The sequence below is a fragment of the Ambystoma mexicanum genome, chromosome 1q (assembly GCF_040938575.1).
Source record: "Ambystoma mexicanum isolate Mex_15411 chromosome 1q, UKY_AmexF1_1, whole genome shotgun sequence".
NCBI lineage: Eukaryota > Metazoa > Chordata > Amphibia > Caudata > Ambystomatidae > Ambystoma > Ambystoma mexicanum.
The window spans coordinates 999,214,946-999,229,281 of NC_090922.1; positions in this window are offsets into that span (position 1 = coordinate 999,214,946).

Below are 14,336 nucleotides of genomic sequence, written 5' to 3' on the forward strand. Positions count from 1 at the left end.
GACAGTACTAGTACATATGAATGTGAATTGAATGTACGCATGTGTACGCATGTGTCGGAGTGACTCATCCTGCCATAGTAATGTGCAGTCTAGCTCACACACTGCCGAACCTGCTGCACAATGTGCATGATGGAATGTGCAAGTTACTGCACTAAGGCTGATGTGTGTTATGTACTTGCACTTGGCCCTTGATTGCGTTGCAGTTGACTCTGCATTAGTTGGATGGGGGGGTGGCTACATGACAAGGTGCCTTTTATGGCCCTTGGGGGAGTCTACATCATGCAAATGCCATTGGCAGTGTTGACTTTGGACACTCACCTCCATCGGCAGACGACGTTGCCCCGCAGTCCATTTCACCGATGCCCTCTATGCATTCCGTGCCAATCATTCCGGCGCATGTCTCCTCCCATGGCTCAAGTCGCACAGGGGAACTTGGGCCCCCTCCAGTCTGCATGGCCTGACTCCTGTTGGCAGTGAGGAGTCCCCGCACCCGCAAGTCATCCCACCGCTTGCGGCAGTCCTTGGGGGTGCGAGGGGTGGAGCCTACAGCGCTCACCCTTTGGGCGGTTTCTGCCCAGATGTTCTTTTTGCGGATAGTGGACTCCCTCCGCATGTCGGGGCTGAACACCACGTCAGCGTGTTCTGCCAGGTAGTCCACCATGACCTGGAGCTCATCAGGGCAGAATCGCTTCTTGCGGAGCCGGTCCGCAGACTTCTTAGGTGCTTTAGGCATAGTTCCTGGGTTCCTGATGCTTTCCCCAACTTCGGATTGTTCCCAAGGGTGCTGCCTGATGAGGATGGCAATGGATTGTGTTTTTAAAGATGGCCGCCGCGCTCCTTCCCGTTCCTGTGCGATGACGTAATTTCCTGTTCCGTTGTTTTGCGGTGACCGTAATTTACGGGATCCGTAAATTACGGTCCCCGTTATTTACTGTCGCTGCTGCTTCCATGGCGGTGTTGTAATGTACGTGTCGCAGCAGGCCAGTAGGGGTTTTTCGGGGGGTTTTGCGGCATGCCGCTAGGTACTTTTCCGGCATGGCGAAAAGCGCGTGTCTGCGAGGTCGGAATGGGACGCAATTAGCGGTCTGTCACCTTGCCGGAGTCGTACCTTCCGCAGTGCCGGAAACGACCAGTACTTACCTCCAACCTCAGAATGAGGCCCAATCTCTTAACAGTAACCTTGATTGATAAGGAGGACTTAATATTGGGAATTCCAGCATGCAAAAAGAAATTTCAACTATACTTTTGGTGTATCTTGGTCGACTCCATTAGTAAAAGCAAAATGTATTATGAATACGCGAAGTTCATCAGGAAATTTGGTGACCGAGTGCGTTATTTGGAAATATTTCCGTGCAATATTGCAAGAAAGACCTATTTAAGGTTCAAATGCAACCAATTAATTACTAATGAAAGGTTGAAATTGTGGTCATATGATAGCTCTGATAGTTTGATCGGTAGCTGTCGTTTCTGCTATGGCAATGTATTGGAAACTTTAAAACACCTTACCTTATTTTGTTCATTTTTTGAAGCACAACGAAAACTGTCATTTGGAGCTTACTTGTATAATGATTCTGTAACTTGGAAAGAGTCCTTGTGGCAAAGGTTGATGTGGGGTTCAAGACAACGACTGATATTGTCCTTAATTACTTTTTTGGTTCCTCTTGAGTCTGCTTTGTCCATGAAATATAAGGTGCTTAAAGAGGGGACGACCGTTGAGGTCGGTTTGGTTGAATAATCCTAGACGCTTCTCTAGGGTTTTCCACCTAGCTTTTATTGGATGTCGGGTTCTGAGTGGTATTAAGCCTTAGCGCGTATGGTTTTCTTTCTGTTCAGCATCGCAATAGGTTATATTGAATTTTGCATTTCGAATTATGAATGATCAAGTCAATGTTCGAAATGTTTTTATTTGTTTCTAAATCTTGTTTTCTTTGTTGTCTGTGATGTTATAGTTGGATTTATATTTGTTGCGATGTGAGAATTTGACAGAAATGAATTTTATGTGTTTTTAGAAGAAATTATGTTTTTGTAATGTGAAAAAAAAAATGTTGTACCTTTTGTACCTTTCATTTTGTAAAGGTTTTTTTTAAACCATAAACAATAAAACAAAAAAGATGTGAGAATCTTGACAAAGGAAAGGAACTTTTGTATTTTGTTTGCTACATCAGACCCTCTGCAGTAAGAGACTTTGAATGGCAAAGAGACTTTGGCACAGAAGGTCCTGATACTGAGATATTGAACTGTACGAGTAACAAAAGGAACTACAAGTACCAGCAGTCACTGGGAAAGAAGGTAATACGGTGTGTTTTGATAAGTAAATTGAACTTCTGTTTCAAGGCAGAGGAAACCTGTGTTTAAACAAGACGTTTCTTTTTGAGAATCCTTTTTTAGCTTCTTAAAGACTTTGCCAGAGTGGTGTGAGACCAGCTTAACCATTGAACTGTGTCCTTGTGCACAAGGCTCAAGCATGCTGCCTTGTCCCATGCTGAAAGCGTGGGGAAGGGAGGCCAACTGCTCAACTGTCCTGATACTGTTTCCTGAACACTTTTCCTTTTTTGCATACACTGCTGTCCCACACCATTTTGTATTTAGAAGTAAGGATTGGCAATAGGGTTATTAGCATAGGCCCTTTTATTTTCACAGACTCGACTGGGACTGCGTTATTATTATTTGATAGTTGTAGCTTGCTCCCATCCTTAGATTTAGGTTTAGATAGGTGTTTAATTAACCCTTTAAAATGTAATAAACACCCTTGAACTTTCTCATTTGTGTCGGTCTTCATTGATGATACCAAGCCTTTCCTTACAACTCTCTAGAAGAGCATACATGTCCCAAATGGAGCACATTTATGACCAGGAAGGGGATCTGGTGCCATTTGGTCTGGAACCCTTCCCTCCAAGGGAGATTAGGGACTTTCCGCAGGAGTTGTACGGGGAGCGGGATGATCTGGTGGATCATGCAGCCGACTTACAGGAAGTGAGTGAACTAGACACATGCTACAGACTGCTACTCCAATTAGCATCAGACTGCTTTTCAGCACCTGATGGCGAAGATGGTCGACACCTTGGGATGGTCAGCCCCTTAACGTTCAAAAATCCAGTATGAACTCTGACATACTGGAGGAGGGCCCTAAGAAGGAGACACTATTGTCCTTCAGTCGGGTAGTAGAAAAGTGGCTGATCTCTGCCAGAAGCTGACCTCAGTCCTCAGTCTGTTACGAACTAGCTAAGAACTACAGGCTTTCTACGTTTGGACCCCATGTTTCTTTCCGCACATGCCTCTACTGAAAGCAGGCTGTTAGGGCAAACCTTAAGACCACTTCCTTTCCCTCTTTGTCCCCAGACAGGGAGAGCAAGAGACTGGGTGCATGAGGAAGAAAGATTTCTGGCTTTTCGGGTCTGGGGCTCCCAATGAGTGAGCATATCCTGCGCGCTGGTCAAGTTCTCCTTCAGACTATCACTCATCAAAGAGGCATCTGAGCATATATCTGAAGGGAAGATGTGTGACAGCTTTGAGGCCCTGATCAGGGAAAGCAAGGAAGCCGTCTTGCAGATACTTCAGTTAGGCCTTGATACTGTGGACTCTTAGCAGGGACAGTGGTGAAAAGCACAGTCTTGTGCAGATTCATATTACTCAGGACGTCTGGTTTTGCCCGGGAAGTTCTGGAAGAACTTCTAGACATGCCCTTTGATGGCATTAACTTATTTAGCACCAAGAGCGATGAGTACCTGCAGATGTTTTAGGCTTCCACAGCTACAACTCCAAAGTTCTCTGTTGCTTCTCGAAGCTAGGTTCCTGCTCAACAAATACCCTAATAATAATTATAATAACGACGTAGTTATTAGGCCTAGCACGTCCAACAACAGCATCATTTAAGCCCTGCAGGCAGAGGTGTTCACCCCTGCGCCGAAAGGGGTAGAGGTCAGGCACTCTTGGGCAGGCAAGGTCAGGCAAGGTCAGTGTCGGCTCTGCAGGGGAAGTGGCCGAGGTGCATCCAGAAGAGGTGCTTCTACCTCAACTGTACCCTCCGCTACCCATGGCGTGAAGCCTCTGTGAAGGATACTTCAGCCACACGTCCAGAGGCAGGATTTCCCAGTTCTGATGCCTGGACCCAACAGGTAACTGCCTCCCTTTTTGCCCTTCACCCGCCACCCTCTGGACCAGCCCACTGTCACCAAACCTTGCCTCCTGAACCTCACCTACTGGGGAGATTGGTCAGAATCTGGCAAAACGAGCCATAGAATTAGTACCCTGCTCGGAACAAGGCTGGGGTTGGTATTCAACCTATTTTCTGGTGCCAAAAAAAGACAGAGGCCTGATTGCCATCTTGGTTTTGAAGCTGCTGAATTTGTACTTGCGCAAGGACAAGTTCAAGATGGTCACCCTAGCCCCAGATCCTGAAGTCACTGGACCTGAAGGACTGTCTGGTTTCACTGGATCTCCAGGATGCACACTAACATGTTTGCATCCACAGGAAGCACAAGACTACCTGAAATTCAGAGTGGGCAAGGAAGAATCATTACCAGTTCAAGTTTCTGCCATTCGATCTTTTTTCAGGGTGATTTCCCTATCTGGATGACTGCCTCGGCCATGCCCACGTCCCAGATCTAGCATCAGCACACCTGTACTGGACTTCCAGCCTGCTGCACAGCTTGGGCTTCTTCCTGAACTTCAAAAAGTCTCAAACGTCGCTGTCCCAGTCCATCCGATTTATCAGCACGTTCTTGAACACTCGCTTGGACTGGGGTTTCCTGCCTAAGGAAAGAGTAGCGAACATCCACAAAATGGTCCCAGTCTTCCAACCACAGCCATGGTTTTCAGCCCAGGCCTTTCTCTGATAAATGGGTATTATGGCCTCCTGCATCCTGGATGTGCCAGAGAACTGGCAGGAGGCCTGAATCTGCAGGAGGATCACTGCAGTGGCTGCAGAGCTCTGTGGCTGCTATTGCAGGGATGAACATCTGACCATCTCCATGTCTAGGAAAGTGTGTCCAGAGACCTGCCATGGTGGTTTATGAAGGACAACCTCCTGATAGGGCTGTTGTTACGTCAACCTGGGCCCCAGGTGACCATGCTCACAAATGCATGCCTGAAGATCTCGGGCACTCAACTTCAAGACCTCATGGTGAGCGGCCTAGGGTTTCATCTGAGTTCCAGGAACACATCATTTTGCTGGAGTTGAGAGCGGTCAAGCTGACCCTAGTCATGTTTCTCCCCTCTGTGAAAGGCAAGACAATGGACAACATGGTAGCCATGCATTACCTCAACAGACATGGTGGTGTGGGCTCCTGGCGGCTGTGCAGAGAACCAATGCGGTTGTGGTTCTGTTCTTGGGAGAATAGTGTGTCTCTGACTGCGGCCCACCTGTCCGGCAAGGAGAATGTATTGGTGGAGGATCTGAGCAAACAGTCTTCAACCTCCCATTTGTGGGACCTTTGCCATGAGGTTCTTGAAAATATTTTCTCCTGTCAGGATACTGCTCCAGTGGATCTCTTTGCTTGCAGTCTGAACAGGAAGTGCAAGTAGTTTTGCTCCAGGGAATTCCCTTGTCAGGGAGCTCTGGGGGCCTTGAGAGTCGACTGGGACTTAGATCTGCTCTATCCATTCCTGCTGATGCCTGTCATACCACTGATTTTCAGAAGGCGCCCCTATTCAGGTCCACAATGATCTTAATTTCTCCGGGTTGGCCAAGGAGAACGTGGTACCCAGAGTTCTTGGACATGGCCATCTGCCCTCCCTTGCGCCTACCGCTGAAGACTGACCTCTCACACTCGCAAGGTCAAGTACTGCACCCAAATCTCTGCAGCTTGCCCCTTCATGCCTGGCTGCTGAAAGTACAATGAGTGGGATTTGCCAGACAACGTTCTGGACATACTCATCCCTGTTAGAAGGCATGCCACCTGATCCATCTATACCTGCAGGAGACAGACATTTTCGGCTTGGTGCTGGGAAAGGGATTTGGACACTCTTACTTTCTCCACATCCTCTGTTTTGGAGTATCTGCTATCCTTGGCCCGGAAGGGCCTGCACATTGGTGCAGTATTTTGCTCTTCAAGCGTGGCTTGGAGCAGGGCTACTTATTAATCCCCACAGTTATGCATTTCTTGAGGGGTCTTTCGAACAGATTTGCCCTGCGCTAATTTTTGGTTCTATCGTGGGTTTTAAGTTTAGTGTTGACATTTTTTATTTTTACATATTTCTATTGGTATTTAAGAAATAAACATTTTCGACCCTCCTCTCCACCTCCCCCCGTCCCGCTCACCCTCCACCCTGCCCCTGACTGTAGCAAAAGAGTCTTGTTCCATTTTACAGGTCTGGAGATTGCAGAATACATTCTATTACATAATGTTCAATATTTTCATTGTGTGGGCACCATTGACGTACATAATCTCAACTGAGATAGTCCAGAACCATTGACCAATCATGTTAACGTTTTTTACTTGTTTCCCCTTTATGTAATATGTCATCCATTCCATTGACATAAAGCCCCACAGTTTAAACAGCCAGTCCCTTGAGGTTTGCGATTCTTTTCTGTTTCCAACTTTACGCAATAAACAACCAAGCCGCTATAATCATCAACATTAAAGCTCTAGAAGGCATGGCCACCTCAGGATCAAATAGCCCACACATCCATTCTCTCGGAGTCAATGCCATGTCCAAAGTTACTATTATCTTTATCTGGGCGGTAACCTCTTCCCAAAATGTCTCAATTACCAGACACTCCTACCATATGTGTTTCCAGCCCCCTTTCATACCACAATCCCTCCAGCACTGATCTGTGCTCGTCGGGTATTATTTTATGTAATTACTCTGCGGTATAGTACCATTGAACCTTGATTTTATACCAAGCTTCTCTAACCTGGATCAACCTTGTCAGCTTGGGGATATTTGCCCACAAAATTACCCAATGATTCATTGGTATATCGATTCCCAATGTCTTTTCCCATCTAAGCATATAAGCATATATCAAGCATATATCCCCATATTTGATCTGTGTCCTCTCTCAGTAAAATAGAGTACCGTTTTGACACTAATTGTTTGTTACCAGTGTGTGTAGTAATACATTTTTCAAACATCGTAAGATTTCTTTCTCCCCGCTGCCTGCCTTCCCCCTCACCCCCCGAGCTGACGATCCAGTGTCTCAGTTGGTAATATTCCATTCTATCCGTTTCCAACAGTCCCAAGTCTTGCTTACATTCCATAAGGGTGCGGATGTGGACCCCAGTATCATATCCCATAACTTTGTACACCCCACATTTCGCCATTGTCTAAACGCTCCCTGAATGGTCCGCGGTTGGAATTGCGCGTTCCCAAACAACGGAGTGAAGGGGACGGCCGAGTAGATATGCAGCCCTTTTCCAGTAAGCAGTCCCAAATATCACACACCACAGCCAATACCTGACTCATTTGTGTATTTTGAGGTTCATCTCTCCTATGCAGCCAGATGATTCCCTCTAGGGGGCACCCCGCTACTGCCCTATCCATCCTACCCCAGGGCTTTGATAGGTCCCCGTTAGCCATTCCCTCAGCACCCTAAGCTGTGCTGCCTCTAAATATTTTATAAAGTTGGGAAGTCCTAAACCTCCAATATCTCTATGTGCCATTAAGGTGCACAATGCTACAATGTTTTGTTTCGCCATATAAACCTCGAGACCATTTTATTTAGTGCTTATTGCTACGAAAAATGGATGCAGGATTGGTGTTGGAGGGCCTGGAAATAATAAAGCACCCTCTGGAGTATCACCATTTGTATAGTGGCCACCCTCCCCATCCATGATATTCGAAGTGGCGTCCATTTCCCTAAGTCTGCCTTCACCTGTTTGCAAAGTCTCTGGTAATTGCTTTCGTACATCTGCAATATTGCTTTAACCATATTGACCCCTAAGTATCTTATACTATCCTTAGCTAACGCAAACGGAGAGTATTGAAGTAAAGTGTCCTTCTGTGTCTGCGAGAGTCCCAATGGAAACAATTCTGATTTCCCCATATCTACCTTGAGACCTGCAACCAATTCGATTTCTGCCAATTCTGATGTCAACGCTGGTATTTATATCTCAGGGTGTAGTAAGGTCAGCAGCATATCGTCCGCAAAGGCAGCAACTTTATGCTCCTCTCCCCCAAATGGGATTCCACTTATTTCTGCCTTCTGCCTAAGTTTAATTAAGAAGGGTTCTAAATATATTGGGTAAAGCAGTGGCACAATGGGCATCCCTGCCTTGTTCCTTGTCCTATTTCTATTCTACTGGATATTTGTTTGTTAATCGAAAGACGCATTATACGAGCCTTATAGTTTGCCTCTACCATCTGTATACATTTGGTCCCCATCCCAATACGTTTCATTGTGGCAAACAGAAAAGGCCACTCCACCCGATCAAACACCTTTTCTGCGTCTAAAGACACCACCACTGCCGGGATCCTCTTTGTGTTAATCTTCTCTATCAAATGAATGACTCTTTGTGTTCTCCCATGTATGTCTCCCCGTAATAAACCCAAATTGTTCCATATTAATTAAATCTATAAGGAGAGGCCCTAATATCACCGCCAACAATCCTGTGTACACTTTCGCGTCAATTTTCATCAAAGCTATAGGTCGATACGACCCACAGATGGTTAGGTCTTTACCGGGTTTCCCAAATAGCACCACTTTCGCCTCTGTCATAGATGCCATTACATCCTCTTTAGCTGCTATTGAATTAAATAGCTCTGTCAAGCGTGGGGTCAATTTGCTTGCATACTTCCTATAAAATGCTGTCAGGAAACAGTCAGGCAATGGGGCTTTATTGATGTGTAATGCCCTGATAACTGCCTCCACCTCATCCTCCTTTATGTCCCCTTCAAGGTAGTCTCTGTCTACGGACAATATTTTTGGCATTGGTATATCAGAGAAGTTTTGTTCTACCGACCGATGGTCTGGTCGTCCGAAGCGTAAAATGTTTCATAGAATTTGGCAAATACCTCTAAAATGGACTCTGAGTCCGTGATTATTGATCTATTAGGTTGTGCAATTTGCTGGACCATTCTAGCCGCCTCTGAGACCTTCAACTGCCGAGCTAGCAGCTTGTCTGCTTTGTTAGCCCGAATATAATATTTCTGCTTAGATGCTAATAATGATCTGTCTTCCCTACAGGCCCGAAACAATTCTAATTGGCTCTGGAGTTCCTTTAGCCTCTTGTGTAATAGTTTCGTTCAGCGCTTTGCTGTTGCATGCTGGGTATCCCTTAATTGGGTCTCCAAGTCCTTCTCCATTGCGATTCTCTGTTTCTCCCTCTGAGCTCTCAGCGCAATGAATTCCCCACGCATCCCTGCCTTAAAGGAATCACAAAACCCTTTAGGCGAGGCGTTTGTATTATCGTTGGCCTAAAAAATATGAGTCTATTTTGTCCCCAATCGCCTCTGCCACCCCTTCATCATTCAACAATTCCCCTGGAAATCTCAAAGCCCATAACCCGCTTCGCTGCCCACGTTCCATGATCATTACCAATAGTGGGGCATGATCCGACAGTGAGATATGCCTGAAGTTCTATTTCTTTTACGTCACCCATTAACCTAGTTGTTGCCCACACGTAATCTATTCTTGACAGAGATTGATAGATATGCGGGAAGCACGTGTATCCCTTCTCCTCCCCCCTACTGGTCCGCCATACATATCGTAAAGTCTGGTTGTCAAAGCTTTCCTTCAGTGCTCGTGATGGAGGTAATGATCGCTTCCCTGCACCGTGCTTCTACCCTTCTTGAGATCCCATGGCAAATGAAATTGCCTGAGAGTAAAATCTCTCCCTCTGCAAACCCTTCCAGTTTCTCTGCCATCTTCTTCAAAAAGCTATCTTGTCCTGAACTGGGTGCATTGACTGTTGCCATGGTAACTTGCTCATGCTTCAATTGCAAAATTACAAAAAGATACCTGCCTTCCCCATCATCCTGGACCTTCACCCCCTTAGCCCCTAGTGTATTTTTTAACTCAATTAAGACCCCTGATGCCCTCCACACTGCATTAGATTGGTAAATTTGGGAGAATTGCCTCCATCTAATAACCGATTTGTCAGTCTTCTTTACATTCGTTTCTTGTAACATAACATCCGCCCCCTCCCTTCTCAATAGTGCTTACACTTTATGTTTCACTTGGGAATTTAATCCCCTCACATTAAGCGATAAGACTTTGAATGTACGACATATTGATAGTTTCCATATCCTCCTTTATTGTTCCCCAATCCCCTGCTATTTTCTCCCACTCCCTGCATCTGCCCCCTCCCTCCCAACTGAAACCCAACTCCCCGACCCCAACGCATCTTCTCAGGCCCAGACCAAATATCCTAAGATACCCTCAGGGACCCACCCCAAAGCCTTGGTCCATGCAATTACCTTAGGCAATCCCCATCGGGAAGTAACCTACCAGCTCCCACAGATTCAAAAATAGAACACACCAGCAATCCGCTCCAGGTCGGGCAGTCAACCTCACCACTTTCTAGTTCCCCCACCTCACGCACTGACTATATCCCTTCCCCCTCTGCAACAGCTACCCATGACCCCACTCCGTTCCCCCCACCCCCTGACCACTCAGTCCCAGACGCTTCAATCTTGCCTCTCTTCCCATCCTTCTGTACCGTGGGCCAGTCCCACTGTCTCTGGCCTCGCTGGAGAGAGGACCTTAATAGTCTCTCTACCTAGTCGTCTTCCAGATTCAGCAATGTTAGAACTTTTGCACAGGTTGTAATTCGATGATGCACTCCTTCCAAACTGAACAGCAGTCCAAACGTTCATTTATGTGTGATGTTTTTCACGACGAGGGCCCGCGTCACTTGACCCATAGCTCTCTGCTTTTGTAATGTTACTAAGGCCAGATCCTGGAACAGCTGTATTTGTGTCCCGTTTACTGTAATGTTCCCTGCAGTTCTTGCTGCTCTCAGAATATTCTCTTTCATATATTATATACGGTAAGGGTGACAAGTACATCCCTAGGCCTTGCTCCCGGTTCCCTTCACCTGGGTGTTCTTTAAGGTTGCTCACCCTTAAGGTGATTTTCCTGGTCTCCATCACTTTCGCTAGATGAGTAAGTGAGCTCCAGGCTTTATCTGTTATGCCGTCTTACTTGTTTTTCTCCAAGGAGCAAGTGACTTTGAGAGTTAGGCCCCCCTTTCTCCCAAAAGTCGTCTCAGGTTTTCATCTCTTTCAAAAGATCCATCTTCCTCTCTTTTTTCCTCTGCCTCACTCTTCTAAGGCAGAGGAGCGTTTCCACAGCTGTACCTGATGCAGGCTTTCAGCTACGAAGTCTCTCGGACAAGAGAGGACAGGAAAGATTACCAATCTTTTGTTGGTTATGCTGGTGTCCGTGCTGTGACTAAACAGACCCTGCCGATGTGGATTATTCTCTACATCTCATAATGCTAGTATCTGTGTGGTCAGGTGCTCCCTGATGTGTCTCAGAGCACATTAGACAAGAGGTTTGGCGGCCACTTTGGCTCTGCGGCGTGGAGTGCATGTCCTGGACATGTGTCAAGTGGCTATGTGGGCTGCCTTGTATGCATTTGCTAAACAGTGGATTCTGTTGGGGGTTAGCCCTTGGCCCCTCCATGCGTGCCCGTGAGCCCCCAACCCGACAGAGCTCACACACACACGTCTGTCGGCTTCGGGCTCCCCGGTCGCTCTGCCGCTTCCGGGAACGCCCCGTTTATTAAAGCTGCACGCGGCGACGTGCAACGTCACGCCGCCGCGTGCGCAGCTCTTACAGGGCAACGCCACAGATTCTATGTCCGTCAGAACGCTTGTTTTGGTAGTGCTGTCTTTCAGAGTTTTCTGGTTTCGGTGCTGTCCTCCCTATCCCCCCACCCTCTTTCACACAGAGATTCAGTTTTAAGGTTGCAATAGTTTATGCTATTCTATGCGTTGGGGCCGGTTATAATATGTATCCCCTTATATGTAGTTGGTTGGTTTTATTTCTGTAGTGTGTTGGCTTGCTTACAATATAAAGGCAGAACTCTGCTAAAGTTTACTTCGTCTTTTGTTATAACCTTTCAACCTTTTCCCCCACAGCATCTTTTTTCCCCCTTTTCTCTCCCATGTCTGAAGTTAGCCCTTACGGGGCAACGCCACACTCCTCCTTTTTCAGGAGGACACACAATTACAACGTTAGTTAAACACACCATATCACACAGCAAACAACTTGCCCATCCTGAGCCCAGGCCCCTTTAATGTCAGCCACCCGGGTCCCCTCCCTCCGGATGAACCTCCAATGGTCCCAACACATACTCACTGAGGTAAGCGGGTTTCCCTCGCCCAGCCCTCTGGGGGTACCTCCCGCTCACCTCCGGCACCGGCAGTCCATCAGCAACAGCCTCCCGACTCGGAGAGGCCGGGGCACCGAGAGGGGGCCCATCATCATCAGGGATCTCAGCGACACCCGGGTCCAGAGGGGGTTCAGTTCTTGAGTCTCCCAGCTTCTTGAAGAAGCTGACGTTTCGGGTGACAGCCGTTCGCCCATCGGAGGCCGTCACCATCGACCCCTTCACGGCGACCACATCCAGGGGCGCTGGTTCGTAAGGGAGGGACAGCTTCCCGTGAGGATGTCGGTTCCGGATAAGCACCTCATCCCCAGGTTCCAGCCGCTGGGGCGCAAGTTCTCTTGGCTGATCCTGGCCAGTCGGTCGGCCTCAACCTGCTGGTCGTTGATCACCCCGGGTTCTCTCTCCTGTACCTCCGGCAGTAGACCTCGGGGGCATCGCCGGAATAACACTTCCGCCGGGGCGACACCAGTGGATGCATGTGGGGTGGTGCGATACACTCTCAGGAATTGATACAATGCCCGTTGGAGGGGCTGGCCTTGTCCTTGCGCAATCCGAAATGTCTTGTTCAGCGTTTGCATCAGCCTTTCTGCATCGCCGTTGGCTCGAGGCCACAGTGGGGATATCTTCCGATGTTGAACTCCACAACTGGCTAGAAACTCTGAGAAACGCTCGCTTTGGAATGGCGACCCCTGGTCCGAGCATAGCGTCAGGGGAAATCCATGGGTTGCAAAGATCTTTTCCACGCCGACTACCACATGCTCGAATGCCACCGATTCCACAAACTCCACCTCGGGGTACCGGGACTACTCATCGACTATGGCCAGAAAGTGGGTGCCCACGGACGTGGACCCAAAGTCCGCATGCACGACCTCCCAGGGCCTGGTCCCTCGAGGCATTGCTTCGATAGCCGGTTCCCTCTGCACCGGGGAGGCTGCCTGACACCATACACAGGCTGCCACAAAGTCATCGACCCTTTTCGCCAGCTCCGGGAACCAGACCTTCATCCGCAGCCTCGCCTTCGTCTTGGCAGCACCCTGATGGCCATGATGGGCCAAGGCGATCAGATCACCTACTTTGGAGTGGGGGACCACTATACGATCCCCCCGGAGCAGGAGCCCCGACGCCGAGAAAGACAGCTCATCTTTCACCTTCCACAGCTGTTCAAGGGTGGTCTTCGCCTCATGGGTCCGCCCGGCGAGAGCCTCCAAGACGAACTTCCAGGATCCGCTTTGCATCGACTGCTTCAGTATCTGGAAGCACCCATCCTCAGCCGCTGCAGCCTCCAGCTCCGACAGGGGCAGCGCATTTGGTGTTGCTCCTTCCACTACCATCCGGACATGGTCGTCCGCCTCTTCTGCGCAGGTGTCTCCCACCACTCCCCCACGCACTACGGGATGCCGGGAGAGGAAGTCCGCCGCATTGTTGGCGCCTGGCCGGTAAACCAGCGTGACCCCGTACTCAAGCAATGCGAGCATCCATCTCTCAATTCTGGCCGGGGGCTTTGATGACGAGCCCGCCAGGATCGGGAGCAGGGGTTTATGATCAGTCACCACAGTCACCGGGCGCCCCAGCACATAGAGGCGAAAATGTCTGCATCCCCACAGGACCGCCAGGGCCTCCCGCTCGATCTGGGAGTGCCGCTGTTCCGTTTCCGAGAGCGCCTTGCAGGCGTATGCTACGGGACGGAGGTTTCCATCCCGGTCCACTTGGGTCAGGACCGCCCCCAGGCCAAACGGACTGGCGTCGACCACGATCTCCGAGGGTAGCGATGGGTCGAAGAACGCCATGGTATCCTCCATTGTTAAGGCGCTCTTGATGTCCTCGAACGCCGACTGCTCCAGTGGACCCCAGTGCCAGGCAGTCTCTTTCTTGGTAAGAGCTCTGAGCGGCTCAGACCTTGAGGCCAGGTTTTGGATGAACCGACCACAGTAGGTCACCATGCCCAGAAAGCTTCTCACCTCCGACACCGATTCCGGGGGCTGTGCACTCTTTATGTCCTGAACTTTCCGCGGGTCGGGTGACACTCCTCCCTCCTTAAACACGAACCCAAAGAATTCTATG